The following is a 16,719-nucleotide window of genomic DNA, read 5'->3' as shown; positions in this document are numbered from 1 at the left end:
TTCAATGTCTTTCAAATAAGTAATTAAGATGATTTAAATAATCTTAGATTTCAGTTATTTAAATTGTATAAATATATAAATGGGACCAATATCATAAAAATTCAATTATTACATAATGAAGCAATAGCCTAATTCTTGATGATAATGCATTCGATGTATTTCAAATAAGTAATTAGAATGATTAAACTTATCACATATCTAATTTAATTAAATTATATAAATATTCAGATGGGACCAATATCGTAAAAATGAAATTATTACATACTGAAGCAAGAGTCAAATTCTTAATGAAAATGCATTCAATGTCTTTCAAATAAGTAATTAGAATAATTAAACTTATCACACATCTAATTTAATTAAATTATATAAATATTCAGATGGGACCAATATCTTAAAAATGAAATTATTCCATAATGAAGCAAGATTCAAATTCTTAATGAAAATGCATTCAATGTCTTTCAAATAAGTAATTAGAATGATGATACTTATCACACATCTAATTTAATTTGATTATATAAATATTGAAATGGGACCACTATCGTAAAAAGGAAATTATTACACAATGAAGCACGAGTCAAATTCTTGCTGAAAAGGGATTCAATGTCTTTCAAATAAATAATTAAAATGATTAAATTTATCAAACATCTAATTTAATTAAATTATATAAATATTCAGATGGGACCAATATAGTAAAAATGAAATTATTACATAATGAAGCAAGAGTCAAATTCGTAATGAAAATGCATTCAATGTTATCCAAATAAGTAATTAAAATGATTAACCTTATCAAACATATTTAATTAAATTTAATTATATAAATATTGAAATGGGACCACTATCGTAAAAAGGAAATTATTACATAATGAAGCACGAGTCAAATTCTTGCTGAAAAGGGATTCAATGTCTTTCAAATAAATAATTAAAATGATTAAATTTATTAAACATCTAATTTACCTAAATTATATAAATATTTAAATGGGACCAATATCGTAAAATTGCAATTATTACATAATAAAAAAAGAGTCCAATTCCTAATGAAAATGCTTTCAATGTCTTTCAAATAAGTAATTAGAATGATTAATCTTATCACTCATCTAATTAAATTTAATTATATAATCATTTAAAAGGGACCACTATCGTAAAAATGAAATTATTACATAATAAAGCATTAGTCTAATTCCTAATGAAAATGCATTCAATGTCTTTCAAATAAGTAATTAAGATGATTTAAATAATCTTAGATCTCAGTTATTTAAATTGTATAAATATATAAATGGAACCAATATCATAAAAATTCAATCATTACATAATGAAGCAATAGCCTAATTCTTGATGAAAATGCATTCGATGTATTTCAAATAAGTAATTAGAATGATTAAACTTATCACACATCTAATTTAATTAAATTATATAAATATTCAGATGGGACCAATATCGTAAAAATGAAATTATTACATAATGAAGCACGAGTCAAATTCTTGCTGAAAAGGCATTCAATGTCTTTCAAATAAATAATTAAAATGATTAAATTTATCAAACATCTAATTTACCTAAATTATATAAATATTTAAATGGGACCAATATCGTAAAAATGAAATTATTACATACTGAAGCAAGAGTCAAATTCTTAATGAAAATGCATTCAATGTCTTTCAAATAAGTAATTAAGATGATTGAAATAATCTTAGATCTCGGATATTTAAATTATATAAATATTCAGATGGGACCAATATCGTAAAAGTGAAATTATTACATACTGAAGCAAGAGTCAAATTCTTAATGAAAATGCATTCAATGTCTTTCAAATAAGTAATTAAGATGATTGAAATAATCTTAGATCTTAGTTAATTAAATTATATAAATATTTAAATAGAACCAATATCGTAAAAATAAATTTATTACATAATAAAGCACGAGTCAAATACTAAATGAAAATACATTCAATGTCTTTCAAATATATAATAAAATGATAAAATTTCTTAAACACCTAATTTAATTAAATTATATAAATATTCAAATGGGACCAATATCGTAATAATGAAATTATTACATAATGAAGCACGAGTCAAAATCTTAATGAAAATGTATTCAATGTCTTTCAAATAAGTAATTAGAATAATGATACTTAACACACATCAAATTTAATTTAATTATATAAATATTGAAATGGGACCACTATCGTAAAAAGGAAATTATTACATAATGAAGCACGAGTCAAATTCTTAATTAAAATGCATTCAATGTCTTTCAAATATATAATTAAAATGATTAAATTTATCAAACATCTAATTTAATTAAATTATATAAATATTCAGATGGGACCAATATAGTAAAAATGAAATTATTACATAATGAAACAAGAGTCAAATTCTGAATGAAAATGCATTCAATGTTATCCAAATAAGTAATTAATATGATTAACCTTATCACACATATTTAATTAAATTATATAAATATTCACATGGGACCAATATCGTAAAAATGAAATTATTACATAATGAAGCAAGAGTCAAATTCTTAACGAATATGCATTCAATGTCTTTCAAATAAGTAATTAAAATGATTAAATTTATCAAACATGTAATTTAATTAAATTATATAAATATTCAGGTTAGGCCAATATCGTAAAAATGAAATTATTACATAATAAAGCAAGAGTCAAATTCTTAATGAAAATGCATTCAAAGTCTTTCAAATAAGTAATTAAGATGATTGAAATAATCTTAGATCTCAGTTATTCAAATTATATTAATATTTAAATAGAACCAATATCGTAAGAATAAATTTATTACATAATAAAGCAAGAGTCAAATTCTTAATGAAAATGCATTCAATGTCTTTCAAATATATAATTAAAATGATTAAATTTATCAAACATCTAATTTAATTTAACTATATAAATATTTAAATGGGACCACTATCGTAAAAAGGAAATTATTACATAATGAAGCACGAGTTAAATTCTAAATGAAAATGCATTCAATGTTATTCAAATAAGTAATTAAGATGATTGAAATAATCTTAGATCTCAGTTAATTAAATTATATAAATATTCCGATGGGATCAATATCGTAAAAATGAAATTATTTAATAATGAAGCAAGAGTCAAATTCTTAATGAAAATGCATTCAATGTCATTCAAATAAGTAATTAAGATGATTGAAATAATCTTAGATCTCAGTTATTTAAATTATATAAATATTTAAATAGAACCAATATCGTAAAAATGAAATTATTACATACTGAAACAAGAGTCAAATTCTTAATGAAAATGCATTCAATGTCTTTCAAATAAGTAATTAAGATGATTGAAATAATCTTAGATCTCAGTTAATTAAATTATTTAAATATTCAGATGGGACCAATATCGTAAAAATGAAATTATTACATAATGAAGCACGAGTCAAATTCTTAATGAAAATGCATTCAATGTCTTTCAAATAAGTAATTAGAATGATGATACTTATCACACATCTAATTTAATTTAATTATATAAATATTGAAATGGGACCACTATCGTAAAAAGGAAATTATTACATAATGAAGCACGAGTCAAATACTTGCTGAAAAGGGATTCAATGTCTTTCAAATAAATAATTAAAATGATTAAATTTATAAAACATCTAATTTACCTAATTATATAAATATTTAAAAGGGACCAATATCGTAAAATTGCAATTATTACATAATAATAAAAGAGTCCAATTCCTAATGAAAATGCATTCAATGTCTTTCAAATAAGTAATTAGAATGATTAAACTTATCACTCATCTAATTTAATTTAATTATATAAATATTTAAAAGGGACCACTATCGTAAAAATGAAATTATTACATAATAAAGCATTAGTCTAATTCTTAATGAAAATGCATTCAATGTCTTTCAAATAAGTAATTAAGATGATTTAAATAATCTTAGATTTCAGTTATTTAAATTGTATAAATATATAAATGGGACCAATATCATAAAAATTCAATTATTACATAATGAAGCAATAGCCTAATTCTTGATGATAATGCATTCGATGTATTTCAAATAAGTAATTAGAATGATTAAACTTATCACATATCTAATTTAATTAAATTATATAAATATTCAGATGGGACCAATATCGTAAAAATGAAATTATTACATACTGAAGCAAGAGTCAAATTCTTAATGAAAATGCATTCAATGTCTTTCAAATAAGTAATTAAGATGATTGAAATAATCTTAGATCTCGGTTATTTAAATTATATAAATATTTAAATAGAACCAATATCGCAAAAATAAATTTATTACATAATGAAACAAGAGTCAAATTCTTAATGAAAATGCATTCAATGTCTTTCAAATATATAATTAAAATGATTAAATTTATCAAACATCTAATTTAATTTAATTATATAAATATTCAGATGGGACCAATATCGTAAAAATGAAATTATTACATAATAAAGCAAGAGTCAAATTCTTAATGAAAATGCATTCAAAGTCTTTCAAATAAGTAATTAAGATGAATGAAATAATCTTAGATCTCAGGTATTTAAATTATATAAATATTTAAATATAACCAATATCGTAAGAATAAATTTATTACATAATAAAGCACGAGTCAAATTCTAAATGAAAATGCATTCAATGTCTTTAAAATATATAATTGAAATGATTAAAATTATCAAACATCTAATTTAATTAAATTATACAAATATTCAGATGGGACCAGTATTGTAAAAATGAAATTATTACATAAAGAAGCAAGAGTCAAATTCTTAATGAAAATGCATTCAATGTCTTTCAAATAAGTAATTAAGATGATTGAAATAATATTAGATCTCAGTTAATTAAATTATATAAATATTCAGATGGGACCAATATCTTAAAAATGAAATTATTACTTAATGAAACAAGAGTCAAATTCTTAATGAAAATGCATTCAATGTCTTTCAAAATGTAATTAGAATGATTAAACTTATCACTCATCTAATTTAATTTAATTATATAAATATTTAAAAGGGACCAATATCGTAAAAATGAAATTATTACATAAGGAAGCAATAGTTTTATTCCTAATGAAAATGCATTCAATGTCTTTCAAATATGTAATTAGAATGATTAAATTTATCACTCATCTAATTTAATTTAATTATATAAATATTTAAATGGGACCATTATCGTAATAAGGAAATTATTACAAAATGAAGCACGAGTCAAATTCTAAATGAAAAATGCATTCAATGTTATTCAAATAAGTAATTAAGATGATTGAAATAATCTTAGATCTCAGTTATTTAAATTATATAAATATTTAAATAGAACCAATATCGTAAGAATAAATTTATTACATAATAAAGCAATAGTCAAATTCTTAATAAAAATGCATTCAATGTCTTTCAAATATGTAATTAAGATGATTGAAATAATCTGAGATCTCAGTTATTTAAATTATATAAATATTTAAATAGAACCAATATCGTAAGAATAAATTTATTACATAATAAAGCAAGAGTCAAATTCTTAATGAAAATGCATTCAATGTTTTTCAATTAAGTAATTAAAATGATCTGAACATCTGCTCTTAAAAATGCGATTATATATATATTTGATTAATTTTAATTCGTAATTTTTAGTTTTATATATAGTTATACAAATATAATATAATAATTATATATATTGTTATCATTAAGTATACATTAATCTATTTTACTTTATGTTACATCGAAAAAAAATTTATTATAATTTCTTTGAATATTATTGTTGAATTTAATGTGAAAAAATTATCGTTATAAAAAAAAATGTACAAAATTTTTTATTTAAATATTTATATCAGATAAAATTAATTTCATAAAAATGTGATAATATGATGTAAATAATATGTTATAATATTTTAAACTCGAATATTTTATGACAGAAATCAGCTGATAACTGTCAAAAAGAATTATGACATTATTTAAAACATATATTAATATTTTAATTTTTATAACATATTATTAGTTTAAAATTTAAATAAATCGTTAATTTGCTAATTAAAATTTAAAATAATAATAGGTTATAAAAATTAAAATAGTAATATATGTTGTAAATAATATGTTATAATGCCTTAGCTGCGATTAATATGTTTTGACAGAAATCAGCTGATAGTTTTCAAAAATAACAATCGAATTTTAAGTATTATATTATATTATTTAATACATATTATTATTTTTATTTTTATAACATATTATTATTTTAAAATTTAATTAACAAATTTTCGCTTAATTAATATTTTTTGACAGAAATCAGCTGATTAAAGTGTTAATTTGCTTATTAATTTTTTAAATAATATGTTTTAAATAATATGTTATAATATTTTTGACAGTTATCAGCTGATTTCTATCAAAAAATATTAATCAAGAAGAAGGTATTATAACATATTATTTACAACATAATACTATTTTAATTATATTACTATTAAATATATTACTATTTTTACCATATTATTATTTTAAAATTTAATTATCAAATTAATGCTTTAATCAGCTGATTTCTGTGAAAAAATATTAATCAAGTTTATACAAACTTTATTTTATGTTTTTTTAAATATTCTTTTTAACAAAAAATCGAAGAATGGCGCGCGCGTACCGTGCGATTGTGTTGTTTTAGTAACTAGTATATAAAATCGAAGAATGCGCGTAGCGCGCACTTGTTTTTTTCCGGTGTTTAAAAAAAGACGTGTCATAACTTGAAGTTATGATAATTAAATCGCGACATTAAACAATCAAAAAAATTAATCATTGCACCTAATAAACTTGTTAAAAAAGATGAAGAAAGAAAGAGCGCATTTAAATATATGAGAACATGAATAAAATAATTCTCACTTCGATAATAGAAAATATTTAAAAAAGACTATATAAATTATCTTTTTTTTTTTTAAATTGAAATATTCATCCTAATTAATTGTGTGTTTATTCATTTTGAGGTAACGGATAGTAACTATCTACAATCTACAGTCTACAATCTACATTCTAAATCTACATCTCTACAATCAAATATTTATGAAACCGTTACCTCGTAATAAAATAATAGTTTATCACTTACCAATCGATGTTCAACAGCAGAGGAGATAACTGCATCGAAGCTACGTTGATCTGTAACATACAAATAGAATATAAATTATAACAGCGTTTTAAATAATTATTATCTAATTAGTATTTTAATATCTAATTAGTATTTTACACATTAAATTTTATATTCGACGCGTACAATAATCAGTAGATAGGTATATATAATTGAATAATTTTATAAATTTTGTAAAGATTATTTTTTTAAATATAAAAAACTTTTATAATATTTATACATATAGAGTTATTTCTCTCTAATTTTCCTTTATTTAAATTATTCAATATATAAATAGAATTATATAATATCTATGCGTAAAAAAATACGTGATTTATAACAAGTCAAATATTATACATATACATCATATTATATAAATATTATATAAATAATAAACACTCACCACAAAGTTGCTCCGCCGGTGCCTGATGCCTCCTAGTCCTGCTCCTCCTCTCAGGTCAGATTGATCAGGATTGTCCAATAATTCAAGTCAAAGTCTGCTGATTGATGATAACGCGCGATACTTTGAACGACACTCCCGCACTTAAACGCGCGATACTTTGAACGACACTCCCGCACTTGAACGCGCGACACTACCGTCCGATTGTGTCTTATTGTTAGACCGTCGTGTTGCCGATCATATCGCTCAATTTTATGGCGATGTCAAGCACACCATATGTGCTTCATTAATAATAACTGTCATTTCTTAATAATTACTATTCTATAATATCGATAACACCCCCCTTTAATGAAAATTATAATAAATTAATATTATATATAAAAGGAATTTTGTACGTTCTTTGTTATGAATCCGCGAAAATTCGATAATCAATTTTAATATATTCGCGGTTTGCAGTTTATTTCCGAATTACACGATAGCGCAATCGATGAATCACAAAAGTAAAAAAAAAATAAAATAAAATAACATAATTCGTACTAAAAATTTTAAGATATTATCATGAATTTTTCTGCAAATTTTATATCACTATTACTTTTTCTTTTAGTCCAAAATTATTATATATTCTCAAAATATCCGCAAAATATCTGATATGTTATATATTTTAAAATATAACTTTATTTTAACTAATGTAAACTCAAATGATCAATCAACATAAATGAATGGATTACAAAATATATAATATAAAATCTGTACATTATAATAATAAGTAATTATAATTATTTAATCATTTAAAATTTATAATCACACATACAATTAATATAATTATTTTTAGTTAGTATGTTCTTTTAAAATAAATTAGATTGAATATATTATGTATTACTATATAAAATGTTTCTTTTCCTTTTCTTAAACTGTAATTTTTAAACTGTATTCATAATCTTTATTATACTTTTAATCTTTAATAACCCATTCATTTTAAGGTAACGGAACTATCTACAAAATCTACAGTCTATACACAAGCTACAATCTAGATCTACACATTTCCACACAATCTAATCTCTACAAAACCGTTACCTTTTGTAATAAAATAATTTTTCACTCACCGGTCGATGCACAATAGCGGAGTTAACTGCATTGAAGCTACGTTGATCTGTAACATATAAATAAAATTCAAATTATAGAACTGCTCAAAATAATTAATACTTAAAAAAATTATTATTTTGTATGCATTAAATTTTATATTCGATGCATACAAATAATAAACAGCAATATAATTAAAAAATTTTATAAATTTTTATTTAATAATAATTGAATTAATAATAAATACTTACACAATAGTTGCTCCGCTGGTGCCCGACGTCTCTCCCAGACCTCCTCCTCCTCTCAGATTGTCAAGATCATCAGTCGTCAGTTACGTTGATCTGTAACATACAATTAAAATTCAAATTGTAGTAGCGCCAAAAATAATTAATATTTTAGAAAATTATTATTGTACGCATTGGATTTTATTTTCCATGCCTACATTAGAGACCAAGTAGAAATATAGTTGAATAATTTTATAAATTTTTATTTAATTTATAATTTTTATTTAATTTACAATTATTAAATTTTTATTTAATTTATAATTATTTTTTATTTGATTTATAAAAATTTTATTATTTTATTTTATTTTATAAATTTTTATTTAGTAATTGAACTAAATAAAGTCAATAAATACTCACTCCATGATTGTTCGACTGGTGCCCAATGTCTCCCAGACCTCCTCCTCTCAGATTATCAAGACAGTCAATTATGTTGATCTGTAACATATAAATAAAATTCAAATTGTAGCAGCACACAAAATATATAAATATTCAGATGGAACCAATATCGTAAATAAGATTTTATTACATAATGAAGCAAGAGTCAAATTCTGAATGAAAATGCATTCAATGTTATTCAAATAAGTAATTAAAATGATTAACCTTATCACACATCTAATTTAATTAAATTATATAAATATTCAGATGGGAACAATATCGTAAAAATGAAATTATTACATAACGAAGCAAGAGTCAAATTCTTAATGAAAATGCATTCAATGTCTTTCAAATAAGTAATTAAGATGATTGAAATAATCTTAGATCTCAGTTAATTAAATTATATAAATATTCAGATGGGACCAATATCTTAAAAATGAAATTATTACATAATGAAGCAAGAGTCAAATTCTTAATGAAAATGCATTCAATGTCTTTCAAAAAGTAATTAGAATGATTAAATTTATCAAACATCTAAAATAATTAAATTATATAAATATTCAGATGGGACCAATATCGTAAAAATGAAATTATTACATAATGAAGCAAGAGTCAAATTCTTAATGAAAATGCATTCAAAGTCTTTCAAATAAGTAATTAAGATGATTGAAATAATCTTAGATCTCAGTTATTTAAATTATATAAATATTTAAATAGAACCAATATCGTAAGAATAAATTTATTACATAATAAAGCACGAGTCAAATTCTAAATGAAAATGCATTCAATGTCTTTCAAATATATAATTAAAATGATTAAATTTATCAAACATCTAATTTAATTAAATTATATAAATATTCAGATGGGACCAATATCGTAAAAATGAAATTATTACATAATGAAGCAAGAGTCAAATTCTTAATGAAAATGCATTCAATGTCTTTCAAATAAGTAATTAAGATGAATGAAATAATCTTAGATATCAGTTATTTAAATTATATAAATATTTAAATAGAACCAATATCGTAAGAATAAATTTATTACATAATAAAGCACGAGTCAAATTCTAAATGAAAATGCATTCAATGTCTTTCAAATAAGTAATTAAGATGAATGAAATAATCTTAGATATCAGTTATTTAAATTATATAAATATTTAAATAGAACCAATATCGTAAAAATGAAATTATTACATAATGAAGCAAGAGTCAAATTCTTAATGAAAATGCATTCAATGTCTTTCAAATAAGTAATTAAGATGAATGAAATAATCTTAGATCTCAGTTATTTAAATTATATAAATATTTAAATAGAACCAATATCGTAAGAATAAATTTATTACATAATAAAGCACGAGTAAAATTCTAAATGAAAATGCATTCAATGTCTTTCAAATAAGTAATTAGAATGATTAAATTTATCACTCATCTAATTTAATTTAATTATATAAATATTTAAATGGGACCACTATCGTAAAAAGGAAATTATTACATAATGAAGCACGAGTCAAATTCTAAATGAAAATGCATTCAATGTTATTCAAATAAGTAATTAAGATGATTGAAATAATCTTAGATCTCAGATAATTAAATTATATAAATATTCAGATGGGACCAATATCTTAAAAATGAAATTATTACATAATGAAGCAAGAGTCAAATTCTTAATGAAAATGCATTCAATGTCTTTCAAAAAGTAATTAAGATGATTGAAATAATCTTAGATCTCAGATAATTAAATTATATAAATATTCAGATGGGACCAATATCTTAAAAATGAAATTATTACATAATGAAGCAAGAGTCAAATTCTTAATGAAAATGCATTCAATGTCTTTCAAATAAGTATTTAAAATGAATAAACTTATCACACATCTAATTTAATTAAATTATATAAATATTCAGATGGGACCAATATCCTAAAAATGAAATTATTTCATAATGAAGCAAGAGTCAAATTCTTAATGAAAATGCATTCAAAGTCTTTCAAATAAGTAATTAAGATGATTGAAATAATCTTAGATCTCAGTTATTTAAATTATATAAATATTTAAATAGAACCAATATCGTAAAAATGAAATTATTACATAATAAAGCAAGAGTCAAATTCTTAATGAAAATGCATTCAATGTCTTTCAAATAAGTAATTAAAATGATTAAACTTTTCACACATCTCATTTAATTAAATTCCATAGAATCGTTTTCATTAGAGACTTTTTAGAAGTCATTAAAATATTCATGAGATTGTTAATACGAATGCTTATTGAAAATATATATAATGTATAATTTAAATTTCTTTCTGAGCTAATTTAAAAAATAGATTTTTTTAACCAATGTTATATTATTGCGTTTTTTGAAAAAAAAAAAAAAAAAAAAGAATAACTTTAAGATATTTATGAAATTTTTAATGCGAGTGCTTATCGAAAATATTATAAATTTAAATATATGTATATATGTATAATGTAAATTTATTTCTGAGCTAATCTCAATAATCAATTTATATCCTAAACAATATTATGTTATTATTATATTAGCGTTTTTTATGTGCTGGCTAATATATATTTCAAATAAATGGCGATGATATAAATTCGATGATAGGTATAATTAGTTAAATAAAATCAATTTACTCACCGGTCGTTGAATCGCGGTTATATTTTCGTTGATTGTTGCGTCGCTTCGGAAAGTCGTTCCTATAAATAATATTATATTATTATTATATGAGCGATTTTCATATGCTAGCTATATATTTCAGGTAAATGACAATGATATAATCAGGTAAATAAAGTCAATTTGCTCACCAGTCGTTGAAACGCTGCCATATTCTCGTTGATTGTTGCGTCATTTCGGAAATCGTTCGCCGAGATGCATTTCCATCGACCAGGCATTACAGATTTCGATTTCCCGCATTAAATAATACGATAGAACGATCACCCGTTACTTTGTACGGCATTCTCGACACCGATTGCACGCACTACGCACCGGATTGCATAAATAACAACGGATAAATAACGACGATATATAACTATCCGCCACTTTCGATATTCGCGATATGTAGTGAAGTAGTACGCTGTGACGTAGTACATCGTGACGTAATGCAACACTTTATGCTGCGCGAACTTCGCGCGGTTCGTGCGCGACACAATCATCTGAAAACGATAAATTATGTATTGATTAAATATCTCACATACAAAATATAGTTTTCCCAAAGCACAAAAGCTTGAACGCGATGCGATTCGTACAAATAAATGACGCCAAATGATACATACCTCTTAAAAAATAGAATGTTCAATGAGATCGATCGATTCGGAGAAAAAGCGGCTAAGCGGCGTAGCCCGGCGGATGCAGACTGTCGTAGGTTGATTAACCGTGATCGCACGAGTTAATTAATACTTCCTGCTAATTGCCCGTGGCACGATTCAATACTCCCAACATTCGTTTGTACGCGGAATTCATTCTTAACGGGAAAAACGCGTGAAAAATGCGGAGCCGATTGAGCACGATACCATGACTAGCGCGTGGCCGCGAGGGACGAAGGACGTGACGTAGTAACTACGTAAGTCGACACTCAGCGCGCCGCGCGCCAAATTCAAAAACCATTATAGGCTGTAACTTTTGTACTTGAACCATCGTCTAAATTATTACTGTGTATTTAAATTTATATTATATACGATTCAATATTTCGATTTCGTAATCACTGTGATTGTAATTTCAAGTATGTCATTTATACGTGTGTGTACGGAACCTGACATATATACATATTAATTTCAAATTTCGAAGACTGATTAAAGATTAAACACGATTGCATGTATTAAGTGATATTTCGATGATCGTCCATCAATATTTCTTGCAATTATGAATACCGCTTATTCAAGTTTAACATCGCGTAACAAAATAACATTTTGTGTTATGCTCGTTAGCAATTAAACAGATTGTACTTATACTTAATATCTAATTTGTAGGCTGGTATTCAGATGGTACCATCATAATGTGTAGACAATGTGCTGTTAATATATATGAAAGAATAATTTTTGGCGCGTCTTAAAATATTGAAAATTAAAACTTTTAAGCCGCGAATCTCATACGGCGCACAATTATATTACGTATATCGTATCAAAAAGTTTGTAGGCTGGTATTCTGATGGTACCATCATAATCTCATACGGCGCACAATTATATTACGTATATCGTATCAAAAAGTTTGTAGGCTGGTATTCTGATGGTAGCATCAGAATACCAGCCTACAAACTTTTTGATACGATATACGTAATATAATTGTGTGCCGTATGAGATTCGCGGCTTAAAAGTTTTAATTTTCAATATTTTAAGACGCGCCAAAAATTATTCTTTTATATATTTTAACAGCACATTGTCTACACATTATGATGGTACCATCAGAATGCCAGCCTACAAACTTTTTGATACGATATACGTAATATAATTGTGCGCCGTATGGGAATCGCGGCTTAAAAGTTTCAATTTTCAATATTTTAAAACGCGCCAAAAATTATTCTTTCATATATTTCAACATTACATTGTCTGCACATTATGATGTTAAATTTTCTACGACTTACACTGGCCTTAATTTTTGAATTGAAAACTTAAACGTTTTTTGCGAAAATTAAGGCCTGGGTAAGTCGTGCAACATTTTCTGAGGTCTTATTTTGTAGATTTTGAAGAGACCTTTAAAACGTGCCCAAAGAAAATGTTCTACTACTTACACTGGCCTTAATTTTCGCAAAAAACGTTTAAACTTTGAATTCAAAAATTAAAGTCTGTGTAAGTCGTAGAACATTTGCTGAGGACTCATTTTGTTCGTCTTAAAGAGATTTTTAAAAGATCCTTACAAGTTCGTCTTGAAGAGACCTTTAAAAGAACGTTTAAACTTGGAAAGATTAAGGCCTCTATAATGCCTAAAACATTTTCTGTCGGCTCGTTTTGTAGGCTTGAAGAAATCTTTTAAAGATCTCTTCTATAAAGCCTAGAACAGAAAATGTTTTAGGCTTTATAGAGGCCTTAATCTTTTCAAGTTTAATCGTTTATCGGGAAAATTCAGCAAACTATAAAATTAAAATAGCAATATGTTGTAAATAATATTTTGTAATACCTTATCCTCGATTAATATTTTTGTTACAGAAATCAGCTGATTAAAACGTTAATTTGCTAATTAATTTTTAAAATAAGAATATATGTTATAACTTTTAAAATAATAATATGTTTATATAATGTATATTATAATTCCTTAAACTCGATTAAAAGTTATGACAGCTATCAGCTGATTTCTGTCAAAAAATATTAATCGCAGATAAAGCATTATAACATATTATTTATAAAATTATTATTTTAATTTTTATAAAATATTTTTATTTTAAAATTTAATAAACAAAGTAATGCTTTAATCATCTGATTTCTGTCAAAAAATATTAATCAAGTTTAAACAAACTATATATAAAAACAACATTCTTTTTTATATAAAATCGATGAATGGAGTAGCGCGCGCTTGTGTTGTTCTAATTCTTTTCTAAAAAAGACATTAAGTCGATTCTCGTAAGTATTGTTGCCTTTTTCCGCGAAAATATTAACCAAGTTTAAAGTATTATAACATATTATTATTTTATTTAATTTTATTTTGGACTAACTGTGAAACTGCTAGCTGCTAACCCTCGCGATGACAGCCTTTCGATGCTACGAATATAACAAACAACGCAAATCGACCCAATCAGCATTGCGGAAAAGAGGCAACAATACACTTCGATACTTTCGAGATGACTTCGATACATTCGAGAATCGACTTAACATTCCTTTTTTAGATAGGGACTAGAACACTACAAAGCGCGCGCTTCGCGCGCGCCATTTATTTCCTTAAACTATACAATATAAGCTGCGGTCGAGAATGTGCTAATAATATGGTACAAAGACAGAATGATGTTTCGAATTATTCGTAGCGCATTCTAGATCCACAGCTTGTACATTAATAACATATTATACAACAATTATAATATTTATCTTTTCATCTTTTGGTACCATGCAGACACCAGCGTACAAATTTTTTAACTTGATATACATAAAACAAGGTTGCGTCGCATAGGGTCAGCGGTAAAAAAGTATCGATTTCTAATATTTAAGAAGAGCCAAAAATTCATGGATTATACATTTTAATAGTACATTGATTACAGAATCTTCTGGTACCATGCAGACACCAACGTACAAATTTTTTAACTTGATAAACATAAAATAAGGATGCGTCGCACAGGGACGCGTCAAAAAAGTATCAATTACTAATATTTTAAGACGAGCCAAAAATTCATCGATTATACATTTTAATAGTACATTGATTACAGAATCTTTTGGTACCAAACAGACACCAGCGTACAAATTTTTTAACTTGATATACATAAAACAAGGTTGCGTCGCATAGGGTCACCGGCATAAATGTATCAATTTCTAATATTTTAAGACGAGCCAAAAATTCATCGATTATACATTTTAATAGTACAATGATTACAGAATCTTTTGGTACCAAGCAGACAACAGCGTACAAACTTTTTCATTTGATATACATAAATTAAGGATGCGTCGCATAGGGTCAGCGGTAAAAAAGTATCGATTTCTAATATTTTAAGACGAGCCAAAAATTCATCGATTATACATTTTATTAGTACAATGATTACAGAATCTTTTGGTACCAAGCAGACAACAGCGTACAAACTTTTTCATTTGATATACATAAATTAAGGATGCGTCGCATAGAGTGAGCGTCATAAATGTATCAAAATCTAATATTTTAAGACGAGCCAAAAATTCATCTATTATACATTTTAATAGTACATTGATTACAGAATCTTTTGGTACCATGCAGACACCAGCGTACAAATTTTTTAATACGATAAACATAAAATGAGGATGCGTCGCGCAGGGTCCGCGTCAAAAAAGTATTAATTTCTAATATTTTAAGACGAGCCAAAAATTCATCGATTATACATTTTAATAGTACATTGATTACAGAATCTTTTGGTACCATGCAGACACCAGCGTACAAATTTTTTAATACGATAAACCTAAAATGAGTATGCGTCGCGCAGGGTCCGCGTCAAAAAAGTATTAATTTCTAATATTTTAAGACGAGCCAAAAATTCATCGATTATACATTTTATTTGTACAATGATTACAGAATCTTTTGGTACCAAGCAGACAACAGCGTACAAACTTTTTCATTTGCTATACATAAATTAAGGATGCGTCGCATAGGGTCAGCGGCATAAATGTATTAATTTCTAATATTTTAAGACGAGCCAAAAATTCATCGATTATACATTTTAATAGTACAATGATTACAGAATCTTTTGGTACCAAGCAGACAACAGCGTACAAACTTTTTAATTTGATATACATAATATAAGGATGCGTCGCATAGGGTCAGCGGTAAAAAAGTATCGATTTCTAATATTTTAAGACGAGCCAAAAATTCATCGATTATACATTTTATTAGTACAATGATTACAGAATCTTTT

General features: G+C 24.9%; 1 long non-coding RNA gene across 1 annotated transcript; it reads right to left on the bottom strand.

Annotated features, from left to right (window-relative positions):
- Nucleotides 1-8,392: 8,392 nt before the first annotated feature.
- Nucleotides 8,393-12,253, bottom strand: LOC145940406 (uncharacterized). The gene is made up of 5 exons (XR_014426007.1): nucleotides 12,011-12,253; nucleotides 11,844-11,902; nucleotides 9,196-9,273; nucleotides 8,806-8,895; nucleotides 8,393-8,624 (listed from the first exon to the last, which is right to left on the bottom strand). It is a non-coding gene; the product is annotated as an uncharacterized LOC145940406 (long non-coding RNA).
- Nucleotides 12,254-16,719: the final 4,466 nt, after the last annotated feature.

This window comes from Prenolepis imparis, unplaced genomic scaffold, assembly GCF_030444845.1.
Source record: "Prenolepis imparis isolate NDT839.2.m4 unplaced genomic scaffold, iyPreImpa1.0 SCAF_9, whole genome shotgun sequence".
NCBI lineage: Eukaryota > Metazoa > Arthropoda > Insecta > Hymenoptera > Formicidae > Prenolepis > Prenolepis imparis.
Note: the sequence above shows the minus strand (reverse complement) of the source record. Positions and strands in the feature narration are given on the sequence as shown.